The sequence below is a fragment of the Eleginops maclovinus genome, chromosome 14, assembly GCF_036324505.1.
Source record: "Eleginops maclovinus isolate JMC-PN-2008 ecotype Puerto Natales chromosome 14, JC_Emac_rtc_rv5, whole genome shotgun sequence".
NCBI classification, from domain to species: domain Eukaryota; kingdom Metazoa; phylum Chordata; class Actinopteri; order Perciformes; family Eleginopidae; genus Eleginops; species Eleginops maclovinus.
Window position 1 is genome coordinate 8,147,762 of NC_086362.1, and position 18,646 is coordinate 8,166,407.

The window sequence follows — 18,646 nt, forward strand, 5'->3', positions numbered from 1 at the left end:
TACTTAAAAAGAAAGAGTTGCTCAACAACAGCGGGATCCGAATGGAGATGAAACCAACCCAAAAGTCTGTTTACCTCACTTTGTCTTTGTCTTGAGAGGGAAATGTCAACTGGAACCCAAAAGGAAGAAAGAAAGAGAAGGAGAAAATCAACTCGGGCCGCCATTGCACATTCCTCACAGTTCTGACAACAAATCATTATGCCGCCGCTGCGATTGATTAACAGTCACCTGGTAATTGATATCAGGCAGGGTCTCATTTTGCCATTTTTTTTTTTACCGCTACTTGTCTCTAAGGCAACTAGCTCAATTCATCAACTAGTGTTCAGGGCAATAGAATTAAAGCCATACAAACTGCTCAAACAAGATCCGTTTTATGGCCTCCAGTTGTTGCAACCAATCACGAGCTGTTTCACCCTTTGGCTGAACTCCCTTCAATACCAAAATGTGAAGGAAACTAAGTAAACTGCTCCTACCTCTTAAAGTGTTCCTGTTCCTATTTTGTTTCCCCAGACATTTAATGATTAATGATTTATGTGGATGAATTGTTATTTGATTCACATATATAAAAGCTCTTTATCCCTGCTAACTGCTCTACCACGTTACATAATTCCTCCGAGTAGCACAACAGATAGAGTTAAAAGTGTGTGTCTGTTCGTGATGACAGGTATCTTACGACAGAGATTGAATGAGTGCTTTACTGGAAAGATGACACTGAGGTCCGGGCATACCTGACAGGGCAAGCTCGCTCCTCTGGCCTTGGTCTTTGTGCATGTACAGCACCCTGTTCATGTAGGTACCAAAACCAGTGTGACAGGAGACAACTCTGGACCTATAAGAGGGATCATTCCTTTGTTTGAGGGGGTTGTTGTGTCACCACCTGCTTCATGGCTCATGTATGTCTACACATCCTTAGTGGCACATGCACATGTAACTCCCCCTCCTCCTCTGCTAAACACAAACAGCCCACATTTACTGGATCAATACCTTTAAACAAATCCTTAATCTGTAATTACTCGCTAACACCCAGAAAATGATAATCTGAAACACAAACACCCATCTGTATTTGAGGTCGACATCTGGCTCTTTCTGAATTACATTGGTCCCCCCAGCAGGGGACCACAGCTCTGAAATGCACAGGTTGGAAAACAGCAATGAAATGGTTCGCCTGTTCTCTCTATATGTTCCACACTTTTGCTCCTGGGGCTAAAATACGGCAGCTATCTATCGCAGGGAGTCTCCTCCAATTGAGTCCACAATGGGGGCTGAGCAAATAACAACACTTTCCCTGATGCTTATACATATGGCACTCTGCCTTTTTTGGGGGGGGGGGGGGGGGGCAGGAAAAAGGCTAAATAAGAGTCAGAAAAACTGAGATAATGCAAATAAACATATCTGGCTATGACAAAAGTCTACTAAGAAGAACAGTGCATCCTTAGTGTTAATTTAGGGTGCTTTTGTTCCCCCCAAATTCTGCAGCCCCAATACTTAATAATGAAGGCAACAGTATTCATAGGGACTAATTCTATGGTAGAACACCATGAAACGTTATGGACCCATAAAAAATCCAGAGTTAAATTTGACATACTAGAGGGTGAAACAAAGCCTCAGAAGAATAGGGGGTGGTCAGTGGTAGTGGTTATACTGGAGCTCTTGACATAACTGGTTACTTAAGTGAAAGCCAAACGGCCATCAACTATTACCCATAACCCTGACCTCCCTGCTCCATCATCCCATGCCATCATCTCCCTGATGGACACTCAAACCCAGCGGTAACCCCACCTCCCCCACCGCAGCGGCGACGCAATCTACCCCAGGGCGGCATTACTTCCACGAGTACGTTAGTGAAACCGAAGACGCTTGCACGGACATGGCAGGGGGACAATAACCTTGCTAGGGACGTGAAATTGTGTATATTTGTCATCACTGCTAATCGTAGCGTAGAGATACAGGTCGCCATTCAAGGAAAAGAAACATCAAATGGTGAAGAAGGATGTGGAGTAAGTGGAAACATCAGTTCATAACAATTGGTAACGCTGTGATGGTAGAAAAAGATGAGTGAGTGAGAGAATGAGAGATGGCTCTGGGCCATGTTTCAGCGTGAAGATTCAGCCTACTTTGCATCCCTGGCTTATCAGGTGTGAGGTTTGCCTGTGCGAAATGTGCAGGTGTGATAAATAAAAATGTTCCCGCGTCAATATGTTTATTTAAGTCTAGGAGATTATTGTCTTTGGCTGAATGTGAGCAGCAGAGGTGTTTGGGCTCAGAGAGAAATCCCTGCAGGGATTCTGCTCACACACACTAAATGTGCCTTTTCCTGCACATGCTATGTGACATACACAAGTCCTTTGCTGGTGTGTCACATCAAGTGTACAATATGGTGTTCATTGGGAGCGACATGTCAAAAGGGTTTAATGCCAATATCTGGCTCCCTTCTATGGCTGCTGCTGAAAATCAATACACCTGTGTTCTCCTGTGAGAGTGTTTGGAGCAAAACAACACAAACACACAACTGTACACACACACATACACACACTGCTCTGCTAGCAGTCTCCCCAGGACACAGTGTCGCCCCAGGGCTAAGCTACACCTGTCCACCAGCACTGAGGTGCCTGCTAATATGTTTGATCCAGAGTGACAGGGTCCTCACCTCACAACGCTTACAATTTTCAATTCTTGGTTTTACTCAGTGCTCTGTGTGTGTGTGTGTGTGTGTGTGTGTGTGTGTGTGTGTGTGTGTGTGTGTGTGTGTGTGTGTGTGTGTGTGTGTGTGTGTGTGTGTGTGTGTGTGTGTGTGTGTGTGTGCTGGACTGGGTCATATAATGGTTTGGTTTGAGAAATAAAATATATTAGCATGAAGTCTTATGGAGGAATCAAACTCAACACTGATGTGGTTAGGGGTTAGAATTTAAATGGCTCAATAACAGTAAAGGAGACTTTTAGAATTCACTTTTCCAAACAACATTTGTGTGTTTTTTTGTGGTCTGACTTGTTAAATATATATTTACAAGGGGCTGTCATGCTTAACTAAAGCAAATGCATGGATGATAGCAAGAAATGGACCCCCTCCCCCTCTCCCTAGTGGTCTAATTTCAAGCAGAATAATCATGAAACTCTTTTTCTGCATCTTTCCGACCACAGTGTTTCTACGAGGCTTAGCTCCGTCTCGCTCCATCAACCAAAAGATTTATCATCTCCTGCAAAAAAACAAACACGCAGTGTGTGTGGTCATCCTACTGTAAGTGCGTCTAATTACCTCTTTAAAATTCCGCAAACAAGCTATTAAACGTCCACATTCTCATTTTTTCTCATTCCCGTCCACTCTCTCGTATCTTGAAACACTGCGAGCAATTAGTCCAAGTGACTCTATTCATTAGGGGCTCTGTCCTAATGATTATTAAACTGCACACAAGTCAGAAACTAACCGCAAGGCTGCATGGTGGGAGAGTGAGAACGAGAGAGGGAAAAAAGGGACAAGGGGAAGGGAGGCGGGGAAGGACAAGAAGCTGGAGGGGGAGAGACAAAAGGATGAGGATGAAAGTGTGGGAGAGATGATGGGGATTAAAAAGAGAAATGGGGCAGGACAATGGTGGACAAAGATGAATATAGTCAAATTTATTATCGGGGACAAACGGACTTTCATCCAGCCAACTGAAATGGTGCATATGAGCTGTCCACTCAGAAAAAGAGGACAGATCATTTGCATGGAGGTAGGTAGGTGGATAATCACCCGTTAAAATCAATCACATAAATCATCCGCACAGCCCACAAACACGTGTATAATGTAGAATCTAAATGACAGACAGCAGATGCAACCATAAAACCTTGCAACTAAATGCACACGCACAGTAAATAGTCTCAGGTGCTTGGCAAATGTGTACACCCCCGGAAAGACTCATGCCCTCGGTGCAAACATGCGTAGACTTCAGCATGTCCCCGCTGCTGCCCGCCTCTCGTCAATCCACACCTGATGGTATCTCTAAGGGAGATTTATGCACTTGCCGGAGTGAATTTATGAGAGACGGCCTCCTCAGTCAGAGAGACGCCTGCTAAGAAATTGCTTTGTTGAAAAAAAAAAAAAAGACGAAGCAGATTTGAAAGATTTATTTCTATCTACACCAAGGATGCATGATATATTCAATCTGTTTATTTGAGTGAAACAATCATTTCAGGGAGGGAAGCCTACGAGAAGCGATAAGACTGAATTGTGTTTAGCCCCACCGCCCCTCCAACCCCAGCTTACAGAGAGGAGTTTGCATGTTCCCACTCAAATCTATTTGGTTGTCATTGTTTCGGGTAGGGGGTGAGGGGTGTTGGGGTGATGCATCATTTTCTGCCTTTTGTTTGTTTTGCTTTTTATTGACAGATTGATTGTTACCTTGGACATGAGCGTTGTGATGATGGAGGATCTCGGGACAAAAAACACAAGTGGCAGCTCCTCGCCGTCGCCTCACCAGTCACACTGCCGAGCTCATAAAACATGATCAATATTGCCCCCTCCCCCTCTATTCATTCATCTATTCATTTCTTTCACATGGACTGAAAAAAGCCCGCTGTCAAAAGGCAGTCCTCTCTCTCGTACAATAGCACTATAATTGAAAGCAATTTCTTACACTGCCTCCTTCGTATGGACACAACTGTTCTGTTCTGAAAATGAGTGAATATGTGACGTGTACAGTACAAACACTGTACTGAGTGTGGTGGTCCTGATGTTAGATGTCCGAGGAAAGAAAAAGGTCAGGGTTTGATTGAGTAGCCGGCCGCTGCTACAGTCTCAGAGGGTTCAGAGGACAGACACAAAGTTAGCGTCTCGCTCCCCCAGGTGCCAACACATGTCTCTCCAACTCCATCTCAGATAAGAGGGCGAGGACGAGGGCAGGGGGAAGAGCTGAGGACAATCAAATTGGACAGCTCGGGTTAATGCAAAATGCAGGAACTGAAACAGGAAATCCTTCCTAACAACAACCTTGTTCAACACCTCACATCTGGCTAGCAGATTTTCAATGTTGTTTATTTTTAACAAAACTCCCATTTGTTAATCCCTTTAAATAAACCTGAGGAATTACCTCACTTACACTACCTCTCCTCATTGTAATGTCACTTTAAAACTGCATCTAATGTAACCTAATCTCTTATTGTTCTCCAACTTGATCCAATGTAAGAGATGTGAAAAGTTCATCATAGGCCTCCTAACGTTTGACGGATAGGTTGGTATAAATCTCAAGCCCTTGACATAAGAAATGCTGCTTAATGCACTTTAGCCTCAGCTGTGGTGTTGAGGTCAGACAGGAGAAGGAGACCCTGAACAAAGCTTTAAATACCCCTATGATTACTGGACCCTGTAACCTGTGTCGATCTGGGGTAAAAAGGTCAGGATCACTGGCGGAATCCCCCTCACCGCTGTCAGCCCAACAGCAGTGCTGGGAATTGATTTAGTAAATTGAATATAAGTTCTGTATTTAATTAGACATTGGTGGAAATGTTACTTTACCTCAGTATTTCCATTTTATATAATCCATTTTCCCATGTTATATTTCTAGTCCAATACAATTCCTGGGGAAACACTTACTACACTACATGTGTTTGACAACAGTGGAAACTTTGCATAGATTATTAATACATATTGTCCAAAAATAAAATACTTGCTTTAGTGTAAGGCAAGGTCGATTTTTTCAAGAGGCTTTGCTACTCATTGTATGTGCACATTTTCCACTACTTAATTGTGTTTGTTAATGAATGAAAATTATTTTGAATTTAACTAATGCTACAATTGAAGAAACAGTTTATATATATATATATATATAAACTCCACTGCTAATATTTACGCATTATGGAATTATAAACAATTGTTTCAAGACATTTCTATTATAATAAGGCATAATTTTAGATTAATTTATACATTTTCTTTTAGGATTTATGGATTTAAATACCCAACAGTATATAACGTCTTTAAAATTAGCCCCTCCTTTACGAGTTGCAATATAAAAGTGATTTTAATAACATTAAAATCCAATCCAGTGACAATATATACATTTTTACTACAGAAATGTAATAACTAATAGAACTATGTAATAAGCACTTTAACATCTTGATTTTTTCGTACGATTGTAAAGGCGGTGTTTTGAGTATTTTTACACTTTGGTATTCAGACTTTTAGTTAGATCAAAATCTGAATGATTATTTCACCACAATGGCGAAATAGGTGACACAATCTGAGCCGAGGCATTTTCAGAGAAAAATGTGTCATGCCTCACATGCCTCAGCCCATTAAAGTGTCTGCACCTAAAGCAGAATTATAGCATAGTTAACCATAATGAGTAGCAAAGTTTAAGATCACTGCCGAGCAGACATAAAAGAAAAGAAATAGAAGGTGGAAACTCAGTGATAAAGTTTGGAGGAGCACAAATCAAATCAACTGCTCTGAATATGGTGAACAGGCTGAACATTTTTACAGGTGATGAGTGTTCAAACAGCTGGATGATCACCTGTTATTTACCTACATACTTTCCTTTTTAAGCAACAAGATTATTTATGTCATCTAATCAAGTGACAGCTCTCTGATCATCTCATGCTCAGTCAGATTTAAATGATTAAACTGTCAGTTACAGTACTTTCATGTCTTTCATTGATTTAGTGTCCTGATGTAACTTTCTTGAGGCTAAATTCACGGCATTCATTGCATCTTGCTCCCTGACTATAAAATCTTTGATTCAATATTTATGAAAGTCTCTAGCTGCATGTCAGCAGAGAACTGTTCAAAGTAAAGTCCTCAGCCCTGCCTGTGTGCCGTGTTTCCATTTCTGCCTTATTTTCAATTGTACGTATTGTCAGTCGAATCTGATTTCAGACTGTGCAGATGGCTCGTTTTAACTGGATAGACATCACCGTCAGGGCTCCCCAGCGAGCGGTGGATTTGGACTGGCTGAGGTTAGAAAAGTGAAATCCGAGGTTTGCAGTATTCCCTCCCCGCCTCGTGTTCTTTGTGCTAATCTCCTGGTCGGGTCAGCACAAGAACAATTAAATGAGGAGAGCCGAGCGGTTCCTCCAGGACCCTTGAGCCTTGTCGCATGGGCGGGAGGTGAGCTCAACTCCACTGGTGGGAGAAGAAGAGGCTTCATTAATGAATCAGGAAGTGGAGACCGAGCTTGTCAGCTCCCCAGTAAACTCTATTAGACCACACCCCATTGCCTTTCACTAATGAATAATGTATGACGCCCTGCTGGTTCCAGGTGTGACTTGACACAGCAGTTAAAAAAAAGGATATGAATATTCAGTGCCGGGTGGTAATGAAATCAAAATGTTCAGTATGGGAGTCCGTTTTTAGATTGAGTCTATCTCTGCTGTGCGGAACTGGTAGAGTGTGCTGATGGAGAGAAATGAGAGACTATATATGCACTGACAGGGCTGAAATTTTGCCCTGCACTTTTAATGGTTTGTCTGACAGCAGATGGAGATGTCACTGTGTGCGCACCGATGGAGGCCATTTTGTTTTGGCAAAGCAGCGGTGATTTGTTTGTCTGGGAAGACACTGATGAGCAGGAGGACAGAGAAATGACCCATCGGTCAACACTAAACAGACTTCATTTAGCTGCTCTAACGGAGGGCTTCAAAATTGTCAGGGAAGACATTTGTTTCTTGAACACACAAACCACTCTGTACAAGGTTTAATAAACTTAAAACTGCAACAGGTGATGTGAGATCTTTTCGCCTCAAACCAGTGAATATTTTGGGCGTTGTGTGAAATATCTGTTAAAAAAAACATTTTCTGTGTCCTTTCTCCATGCTCCATCACTCCCTCTGCACTACTACACTCTGGCATTTACAGGATCCATGCAGTGGCAGAAATACAGACAGGACGCTTGTGAAGAAGAGAGCATGAGCTCGTCATAGACAAACGACCAAGCCTCCGAAGGTTAATGCCCACCATGTGTGAAACGGGGGGCCGCAGGAGGCCGACGTGGCTGCAAAAAGCACGTCCCAGACACCCCGGCAGGCACGAGGGGCTCTAGCCGCTGATTAATGCCATACTTTGGCTAATTACCTCCTCAGCGGACGTTAGCTTTAATGACACGAGTCATCAGAATACGTCGGTGTGGATGGATAGCCAGTCGGGGGGTGGGGTTGAAAGAAGAGAAGAGCGGGAGAGATATCAGCGCAGCCGAGCGTCAGAGAAAGCCATCGACTGCGCCTTCCCACCCCATTAGGTTGACTCCAGCACCCGCCACTGTGCCGTCCGGACCTGAATAATAACTGCCGCTCACTCGCAACCCAACCACCCTGCTGCCCTCCCCTCAGTCCACCAGACCAGCATGGACGGGTCCATTTGGTACCCTGTGACGCTTTCAGCCAAACTCTAATTTACAGAGAAATAAATGGCCTCCATAATAACAAGGGCCTGAAAGTCCTAATCTCCACGAATCTGCCTCATCCTCCCACAACACTTGGTTCCAATGCAACTCACTAACAGAGCCAAGAAGTGGACATTGTCTTCAGCTGTTCTCCCGCCCAGCTGATGGGTTACGAGTGTCCGATTGGCTCTCTGTGCTCTCCCGCAGTGTGGTCATTCAGGCCCCAGTGGAAGAAGTGAACCCTGACGGCAAAGCTAATTTGGATATTCTCTCAGCCGTGAAATATGGAAAAGAGTTGCTAAATGGGCAATTAATCCCACAGAGATACCATGTACCTGCACAAAACTTAGATGGAACAAAGGGAAAAGAAAAGGGGTGCAAATTAACAATTACATTTTCCTTAATGTTGCATCAGTTTCCAAAAATTGAGATTTTTATGATTTGATGACATTTCAAAGTGACAGAAAATCAAACACAGCTTCTGTTAGATTTTTTTTAGATACATTTCGCCTTTTTTCCTCTGAAGGTTCCGGCTAATTGCTTGTGGATGACTTTAGCCTTTTCATTCTCTGAAGGCCTAATTGTAATGTATTGTTGTGGAGCGCCACAGGGCTTTCCTGAAAGTCTTATTTATTTTTGCCATTCATCAGTCTGTTAAATATAGTCAATACCACTGTCAATGTAAATTACACAGCCCACTATAGAGACGACTTTCCACGGACGAGGGAGGCGAAAAGGACCTTGAGCCGGTGCCAAGATATGTTGTTAAGTTCGACACTGATGCTGATTCAGAGCTAAGGGAAAGCGATGAAAAAGGGAAGAGACGGAAAGGGTGGCCCTTGTCTTTTTGCTCTCTTTGCAATGCGAGAGGAAAGGGTTCATCGCAGAGCCATAGACAACAAGTGCATGGCTTAAGTGTCTGGCAGTGTGACATGTAGCTGAAGAAATGGTTCTTCATCCCTCGTCTTGTTTCTCTCTTAGGGACACAGAGCGAGATAAAGAAAGTAGCTGTGTGACTACATTTCAGTCCTCTCGCAAAATATTGATTCACACTAAGAACTGAATGTCAAGGTAAATGTTTGCCACTTTTCACTCTATAATTATGTCTTGAGACAGTGTCGACAGTGCATACATACACATAATATTTACATTTTAGCAGCCGACTACCGCAATGCCAGCTTTGTCCTTGAATTAGAGTTGGGCTGGAGTTAAACTATTTCAATAACAATTCGCACAAGACTGCCTCTGTCTTCTCTATTCCAACAGAGAGGCTCGGAATAATCTCTGAGTGTGTGCGTATATGTGTGTGCCACACTAATAACTAGCAATCATGATAATCTATAACTGCACTCCAGCAGAGTCCCTGGACAGGCATTACAGTCATGTAGCGGTCCAATAAATAATGGCACAAATAAAGCGCCTGTCCATTCTCGCACCCAGTGTGTATGCAAAATAGGTCAATAACACTATCCTGGAGGTCATTGCCAGACCGTTTGCTCCTTTATCGACTGTACTGCAATTCCAAAGGAATTAGGGTATGTCACAATTCATCGTAGCCGCAGCCTCTGGGTCTTTGACAAAAAGGGAGCCTTCTGCAGGAATGACAAAACCTATTTGTCTTACAAGGTTGTGTGTGTCTGTTTTGCTTCGGCTTCGACTTCAGTGACCTGAATCAAAAAAGAAAAGAGGCTCTCATGGTGTCTTTAATTTTAACTTCTTGCCTTTTTTTCAAGCTTCTCTAATGGTGTGATAATTTATTGTATCATTAAGAGCCACCTGTCATGAACTACATTTTTATTAGTGAGCCAGGTTTAACTTGACTCCTTGGGTATTTTAGTGGGCTTTTATTATCTGTAAAGTATTTCAATTGCATCCTGTCTATTTCTGCACTTCAAAAGAGAAACAGAATTTTGGATGACCCATTGACTTCTTTACAAAACCAATTCACCACATACTCTCATAGATAGTGGGCCTATCAGCAGCAGGATCATGGGACCGAGGTATAAAGTACGTTCAGTTTGCAACGTGGCCAACAGCTTTCCCTCCTGCCAAACGCTCAAACATATGGCTTGATGCCCAGTCTAAGAACATGTCCTTTCCTTTCGTCCTCCTCCACCCATAATTGGGAATGATGGAGGGGTGAGTGATCCGCAAAGGCAACTGTCACTGTCCACTTTATTATCTTTGTCTCAACAGTTTCAATCAGGTCCAACGCCATTGTGAGGGACCTTTGCAGTAAAAGGCAAAAGCAACACTGTGAATTTACATGTTCTGTTTCTTTATGTGCCTAAACAGAAAAAATCAACAGCATTAGTCATTCATTAACAACCGTATGTGCAACCTTTTACAGATGTGCAAAATGTGCGAGTCAGCTCTTGGCAGCAAGCTGTGAGAGTCATATGACATTGTTGAAAAAGTCAGAGACGTTGAGGTGGATGGTTAAGCATACAAAGCATTAAACTTTGACCTCAGTGGCCATGACCACTATCTTTCAAGCCTGCAGGTGCTGAATGTTTAATCTTCAAAAAGATACATTTGGGGTTAGGCATCACTTAGGGTAGCGACTTCAGGAAACAACAATCGGAATAATCAAAGTACTGACGATATCACAAACTCTTACAAATTCCAACATCTAAGCCCCTCACCATTCATTTAAGGCTCCATGTATTCAATCATTTCACAATGTCAAATAATGATCAGAAACATTTAATTTTCCACTTTAAAGGAGTTGGTGATCACACAAATAAGCCTTTGTTTTAAAAAACACCTTAAATGAAGGATTCACATGCTGCTCTGTTAGTGTGCCATCATTAACAAACCCTTCCTCTCCTTGTGTTAACATCTAGCTTCTCCTGCCAGCAGTAAGCCATGACAGCAGCGAGCCCTGTTAGAAAACGCAGAGGGACAGACTGCTGAGTGTCTACATCGTCTGGTGGGTTTTGATACTGTCACAGCTCTCCCTTCTCCTTCCCCTCCATTCTTCTCTGTCCATCGCCCTCCTCGCTGCTCTCCCACTCCCATCATGATGGCCTGAGCATGAAGGAGCCATCTGTCACTCTGTGCTGCTTCCTGCTCCATCCTGAGAGCCCGCCACTCGCCTCTCAACCCGCCTTGGCTGTCATGTCCGCTGGCTGACGGGTAAAGTGACGAGCGGCGACAAACGTCCCCTGCTTGAGTCTGTCAGTAACCCCCCCGCCTGTTCTCCTCGGCACTCCTCCTCCCTTCCCTGCATTCACACGCAAAACACACAACGGAGTGTATACACCCATCTATGCTTGAGAAAATCTGCTCGGTGCATCTATACAGACAGCCTTCGGAGAGCTCACGTTCAATTGATTTTCTCCATTTTGCCACAGCATGACAATCTGACAGGGGAATGGGTGAGCAGGAGAATAGAGGAGGGAAAAGATGGAGAGAGACATGCAGAGAGCGGTATTCCCCCATCTGACCATTATGAGCGGCATGTCAAACCAGGGCGAGAGACAGAGGCCTTGACATGGACCAGCCCACACAGGGAGGGGAATAGATAGAGATGGGGGTGTAAAGAAAAGAAAAAGGGAGGGCGCTTTGAGACAAGGGGGAAGGATGGAGATACTGTAAAGAAGAAAGAATGTGTGGAATAATGAGGTGGGGCAGGTGGATAGGAGGAGGAGCACTCCTTACGACCTCCCATCGATCCGTACCCTTAGATTGGCTACTGGGACCTCACCTCCACTCAGGCCTCCTTTGCCCCCCCCCCCCCCCACACACACACACACACACACACACACACCACCCCACTTCCTCGCCACTCCCTCTGTGATAGACAGTGAGAATCTAGTGATAGCGTTTGATTGTCAGCTGAAGTGGCAGTTATAAATTTACTCCAGCAGAGCCGTTTACTGTGACGGTCCGGGATGGGGACGGCGTGGAAGGAGACGGATAGAAAGAGGAAGATGAAGGTAGAGGGCTATCTCAGGGAGGGCCCACAGTCTGATCTCTGTCTCCCATCATCCTTTGTCATAAAAGTGCTTTTATGGGTGCCACCAACAGACACAAACCCCTCCTCGCGCACACCACATAAAACCTTCAAAACCTACAAATGGCTGCTGTCTCAATTTGGGCGATTCAGGGCTTCTAGCCGGCTCCGTGAAGAAGGAAAAAAGAAAAGGTCTGTGCACAGAAAGAATGACCTCTGTTTTGTGTCGTTTACTGGAGCATCTGTCTCTGTTTACAATATCTCCCTGATATTTGGAGGCAGGGGGGCTTCTGCTGTGCAGCCATTCCACAACGCCCCCTCCACCCCCTTTCCTGGTGGATTTTTCCTTCAATTTGTTAAAAGCCAAAGCCTCGGTGGGATGGTCCAATCGCAGGAGAGGGATGGGGTGGGGGATGCAGGAAAGCAGTTGGCATTTACAAATGCTGTGGGTGCGGTGAAATATGGCAGCCATATTTCAACATGTGTGAGGCTGTACGTGCACACACACAATTCAGAGGGAGCACACTGTCAACAGTCTGCAGGTGCATTTGTGTTTGTTTGTGCATGTGTGTTGGGGGGGAGAGGGGGGGCTTGCACGGGTGGGTTTGTGTGCACCTTTGACACTAGCTTGACAGGCTCTTAATTGCATCCAGCGTCCATGATGTCGCTTTCTTTCCCAGACGGTGTGACACACACACACACACACACACACACACACACACACACACACACACACACACACACACACACACACACACACACACACACACACACACACACACACACACACACACACACACACACACACACACACACACACACACACACACACACACACACACAATCAGAGATCCCAATTTTGTTGAGGACAAGCAGGTATTGACTTACCCTAACAATAACACTAATTGGCACTGCATCTTAAAATGACAATTTTTGCAGAGATATTTGGAACCCAGAAGACATAACCTGAAGATCTCTGGCACAAGAGTGTCCAACTCACAAAACACACAGTGCTTTACAGACAGAAAGAAATAGACACAAGAAAATACAGGCACCTCTAACTGAAGGCTCAGGCTATAGCAGCTAAACTAAACCAAAGGAGTGTGTGTGTGTGTGTGTCTATGTGCTTCTCTGTTCCCTTGTTTTAACTCTTTCCCTGTTGTGTTTCCTTGTTATCACCCTTTTAGGTCTGTAAGAAAATCTAATTTCAGAGCTTTTTCTCTACAACAAATGTCGACATCAAACAATCTCATCACATTGCATTTCTTTTTGCATGTGTGCACATTTCTGAGGCTATCAATTGATCTTCAGAGTCCCGCTTAAAAAAGTAAAAATACACTCTTGATGTGATCTCCAAGTGGAAACTGAATCTATAGTTATTTTTCATGAGCCTCAAAAGTTTGGTCTTTTTGTAATCATTCTGTATGAGTCTGGGTTTTTCCTTTCATAAGATCCTAAACAGGAGTCTAAAGATATTCAGCATGGACATTTGCATACTCAACAATAACAATGCCAGCGACAGGACACACATGCATGTTGCTATTGTTCTGGAATATATCTGTTTCTGTCAGAAGTCAGTGCAGACGGGATTGAAGACAGGGAAAGCCATCATGGCATTTCTGGCATGTGCGTGTAGCAGCGCTATAACAAAGACAGCTACAGTGTGAGATAAACAGACAGAGTAATTACTGTAGGCACTGCACACACATTCATATTCACACACATACTGTATTCCAGGCATCGTTGTGCTTACCATGAGAAAGGAAAATGTTGTTTTTGTATGAGGGATTCAGCTAACCCTAAAATAACCTATACTGTTAGCATCGCTCTCATGCTGCCTAGTCATTTAATAACTTGCAAACAGATGTGCATATTGGTTTCAGAATGAGGAATAATAATGACACAGAGACGTAAGAATAATAACAAACTAACTCCTACTGTAATTGCATTTGGCCAATCTGGACTAAGCTCATTTTAAAATGTTTTTGTTGTTGTTCGTCTCAAAAGCTTCTATTGACCAAATAGTTCATGTACCATGAGCTCGCACACATCGGTATGCAGCACCTGTCACCCTCCTTTGTTGATCAAGATCCATAATACAGTATGTAGAGAGACGAGGATTGAGATAAAGAGGAAAAGGTTTTGAAAAATAATCGCACATAATCAATTCCTCCTTATGCTTCGACAGCCTGGGCTCCTAAAAAAACTATAAAACAAAACTCTATTTTCCATTTCATGTATGTTTTAAAGGAAACATATGTTCTTTGTTTTGGATTATCAAATATGTGTTTCTTATCAAAGTCTGCGTACCGAGAAAGTGTGGGTGGGTGGATCAAACAAACAGGATTTTCACAGACGATATCTAGAATTTAATCTATGACTTGCAGAACTCTTACTCTAAGAAATGTATATTGTATTTGCAGGATGTTAAAAACACCTTGTTATTTCAAAAGATGAACCACTGACCAAATATAAAAGTTCACTGTTTCCTTGAACGTAAGAGCCATATTTTTTATGAACATCATACTTTACAGAGGTTTCTGTCTTCCTCCTCTCATCGGGTTCTCTCCATGTTAACATTAATAAATAGATAAATACATACACAAAGAAAAATAAAGTAAAAGCTATTTTGTCGCTCTCTAACCTTGCCCTAAATACAAATAAAAATGATGCATGCGCACTCTCTTTAAAAAAGTGTCACTAGACATGCATTCAAATTAAACATCTGAAGGAGGATTCACTGTGATCTCATGACGCTCATGCAGGAGAATAAACAAAAAGCAGTCACCTCAGGAACATCTGTGAGTGAACTCAGCCTGTATTAAAGCCACATCAGATTCTGCACATTAGATGTCTCTCTGCGGAGTCTTGTTTTTCCCCGCTCTATGTGTTTGTTGGAGGATGAGGACAGAAGCAGCGCTGCATGCTGGAGGTGAAACAGTTTGCTTAATATGGATTCAGGCGCTGGTGCCTCGCGGGCCTGCCCACTGCGGGCCTCCCAGACCTCATTGTAATTTCATTAGCTGCCGCGGCGACAATGAGCATCGCGTCGCATCAACACATCAAACCCCCAGGCCGGCACACGCATGCACATAAACAAAAACAGAAAGACTTGCATTTGTGCACATGCATGCATAAACACGGAAACCCACTCACTCACTTTTCACACTCTCGCTCACACATTCCCACACTCTTCCCACCCTCCTCCGCCCCTCACACTCCTCTCTTTCCCACCGGTAAGTCTCTGGTGGCAGAGGGAGCAGGATTTCTTCTGGGGCTTTCCCTGGCTTCCCGTTTTAGAACGGCAGAGCTCACAAGGAGGACATGGAGGAGCGTGAGGAGTGGAGACGATGGGATCGGCTTTGATATATGGAACCAGCTTTGATGGTCTCTCCCTCCTTCTCACTATAAATAGATTTCTACAGCTTTAGGGGAAAACTAAGAGAGAGCCAAGAGGAGGAGGAAGGGAGCAAAAGAGATCCCAGGAGATAACGTTTTGTGCTACACACACATGTGAATACAACAATCTGACATGAAAGAAACAAGTTTGAGTGCCAAACCTCATTGGCAAAGACATGGGAATGTATACATTCTGACAAAATAACAGGACTACACACACACACACACACACACACACACACACACACACACACACACACACACACACACACACACACACACACACACACACACACACACACACACACACACACACACACACACACACACACACACACACACACACACACACACACACACACACACACACACACACAAACACACACAAACACACACACACACACACACACACACACACACACACACACACACACACACACACACACACACACACACACACACACACACACGTGGCTGTAGAGGGGTTTGGGAGCCTGAGGCATGTTGCACACTGGAGAGGTCAGGGTGCTTATAGCTGCATAGGAGCGACAAGAGTGTGAATGGAAGGCAAAGTGACAAACAACACTAGTACATGCTATATTCATCAACATGCGCAGAGTGTATCGACGTGATAGCATGTGATGGGCTACTATATCTCACCTCCTTAAGAAGGGCCATGCCTGTGGCTTCAGATGTTTAGCCCATTAACCTCAAACTGTGAACACTTTGCCTCTCTACCAGCCATTTTCATAAGCATCAGTTATGATTTCAAATCAGTTTCCTGCATTCAGGGTAAATGTCGTATTGAAATGTCTCCATTCAAACAATACCTGTATTCAATCCTCCTTGTACCTTGGAAAAAAACACTTTCTATGTTCACACCGATACATCCTTCAATAAAATGTAATGTGCAATGGCCCACCGGTGAATAAGCTACCACCGTGTGAAGTCAAGTGCAATATTTTTTTAAAGAGTATGCGAATATACCACCACACAGCTGAACAAGTTATACTACACACCTGTAGTATCTGATGAAAACGAGAGCGGACAGTTCATGCAACTGAATTGTTTTCATTCAGAAGAATGTGGGTATTAAATGCAGAAACATGAAGGTATCAATGAAATACTGTGGTACTGGTGTTGTTACTGGCGTAATGCTTTCACATTAACATATCAAATAACTTTCAAAAAGTCATCATATTCTTGCGCTATGCTCTCAGGCTAACCAAACCATCAGGTTAACCAAAACAGGCAGACTGATACTGTGAACAATCAGAATTTCTTGCTATTTGCAGAGGATAGTATTCTGCCAGCAGCCAATACCTGCTTTGGACTGATTTATGAATTATTGGTTGACCCTATCACTGTTTCTATGATAAGCTAGGCAAATATCCAAACTATTTTCATCATGTTTTGAAGGTTGAGTTTGGTTTGTACCTACAGATAATAAGTGTTTCCTTACAAGACTGCTTTATTAGTTGTTCCCTTAAAGTGTAATTGCAGTTTAGTTGTATGGGGACGTTATTAATGAGCTGACATAGTTGGTATAATAACACGAGATGTTACAAGATGTCAGACAGAAAATATGCAGAGATATACTGTAGATGGGGACCTGAATGCAACTTCCTTGCTGTACAATTTTTTTTTGTTTTATGGTGGCTCTTGGGACTAAAAATGGTAATGCATTTCCATTTGACTCAATGAAAAGCTTTTACTGCCTCCGAAAATCTATTTTGAGAGGTAAATGTGTTCAAAGTATAATCGAAACAAACCTGAGATCTATCCAGCATAGCCTCCGTTTCTGTCACATCGAACAATGGCAGCGATTTACCCAGCATGCAACACAGCGCAGGCCTGCAGGGCCAGCATCCATCCTACCTCACTGTAGCTTTACAACAGGCTGTCAGTGACACCGCCTAAACAATGTCAACTGCAGGAACCAGAGTGATTCAATTTAAGAGCTGCTTTACTCTCCTCACAGCGAGCCTACAGACTCTCACTAACACACATGTACACAAATCAAATGTAAACATGCAGGCGGCGTCTCCATCAGCCGTAGGGGACAGCTCTGTGTGCACCGCCTCACTTTAACACCCAGAAACAAATGACCAGTTCTTTCATTTCCACCACCCGCCACAACACTGTCCCTCCTAATCACTGCGAACATGACAGAGCTCTGCCTCCAGTTATGACTCCTGGATGATGGCACACTTAGAGGCCGGCGATGGAAGTTAGCGCCGCGATAGATTGATACATTTGTCGCTTCTCGGAGGACTCTCAAACCCCGTTCCGCCACCAGCACCAATAAATGACAAATGAGTTTAACTGCCACCGTTAAAGGCATTTATAATATTGATCTGGCAAGAGTCAATAGCCAGCGCTATGCTCAGGCACTCATAATATTACTTTGAGATGTGTGCACACTTGCATTTGCATCACACACAGTCTCAAAAAACACAAGGAGGGAAATCAATGGGCAGTGGTGCTACTAAAGGAAAGACTGATGTTCTTAACTAATGAAAATAAACACATTAGGAATGTACGGCGTTGAGCGACCTCTGTGTTGACCTCACTCCATCTTGCCACAATTAATCCCTCGTTAAGGGGGTAATTGTTTGCCACTGCTCATATTTATTGTTGATGGCAGTGGCGAAGGTGCCCGCTGCGTGTGAGGCCGGGGTGAAACACACACGTTCACGATGTGTCAGTGTGTGTGTGGAGATAGCAGTGGTGGTCTTGAAGCGCTTGTGCCCCTAGTAGCCGGGGGCAGCGATCGATAAGCGGAGGGAGCAGGCCGGCACACGCTCTAATTGAAATGAATTTGGCTGTGGATAGATAAACGATTGGACATGTAAAGAGAGCGCGAGGATGAAAAGGCTGGAGAAGCCATTGAGGGGAAGAGATTGAGATTTTTTTCACCTTTTCTCTCAAAGGGCGAATGTCT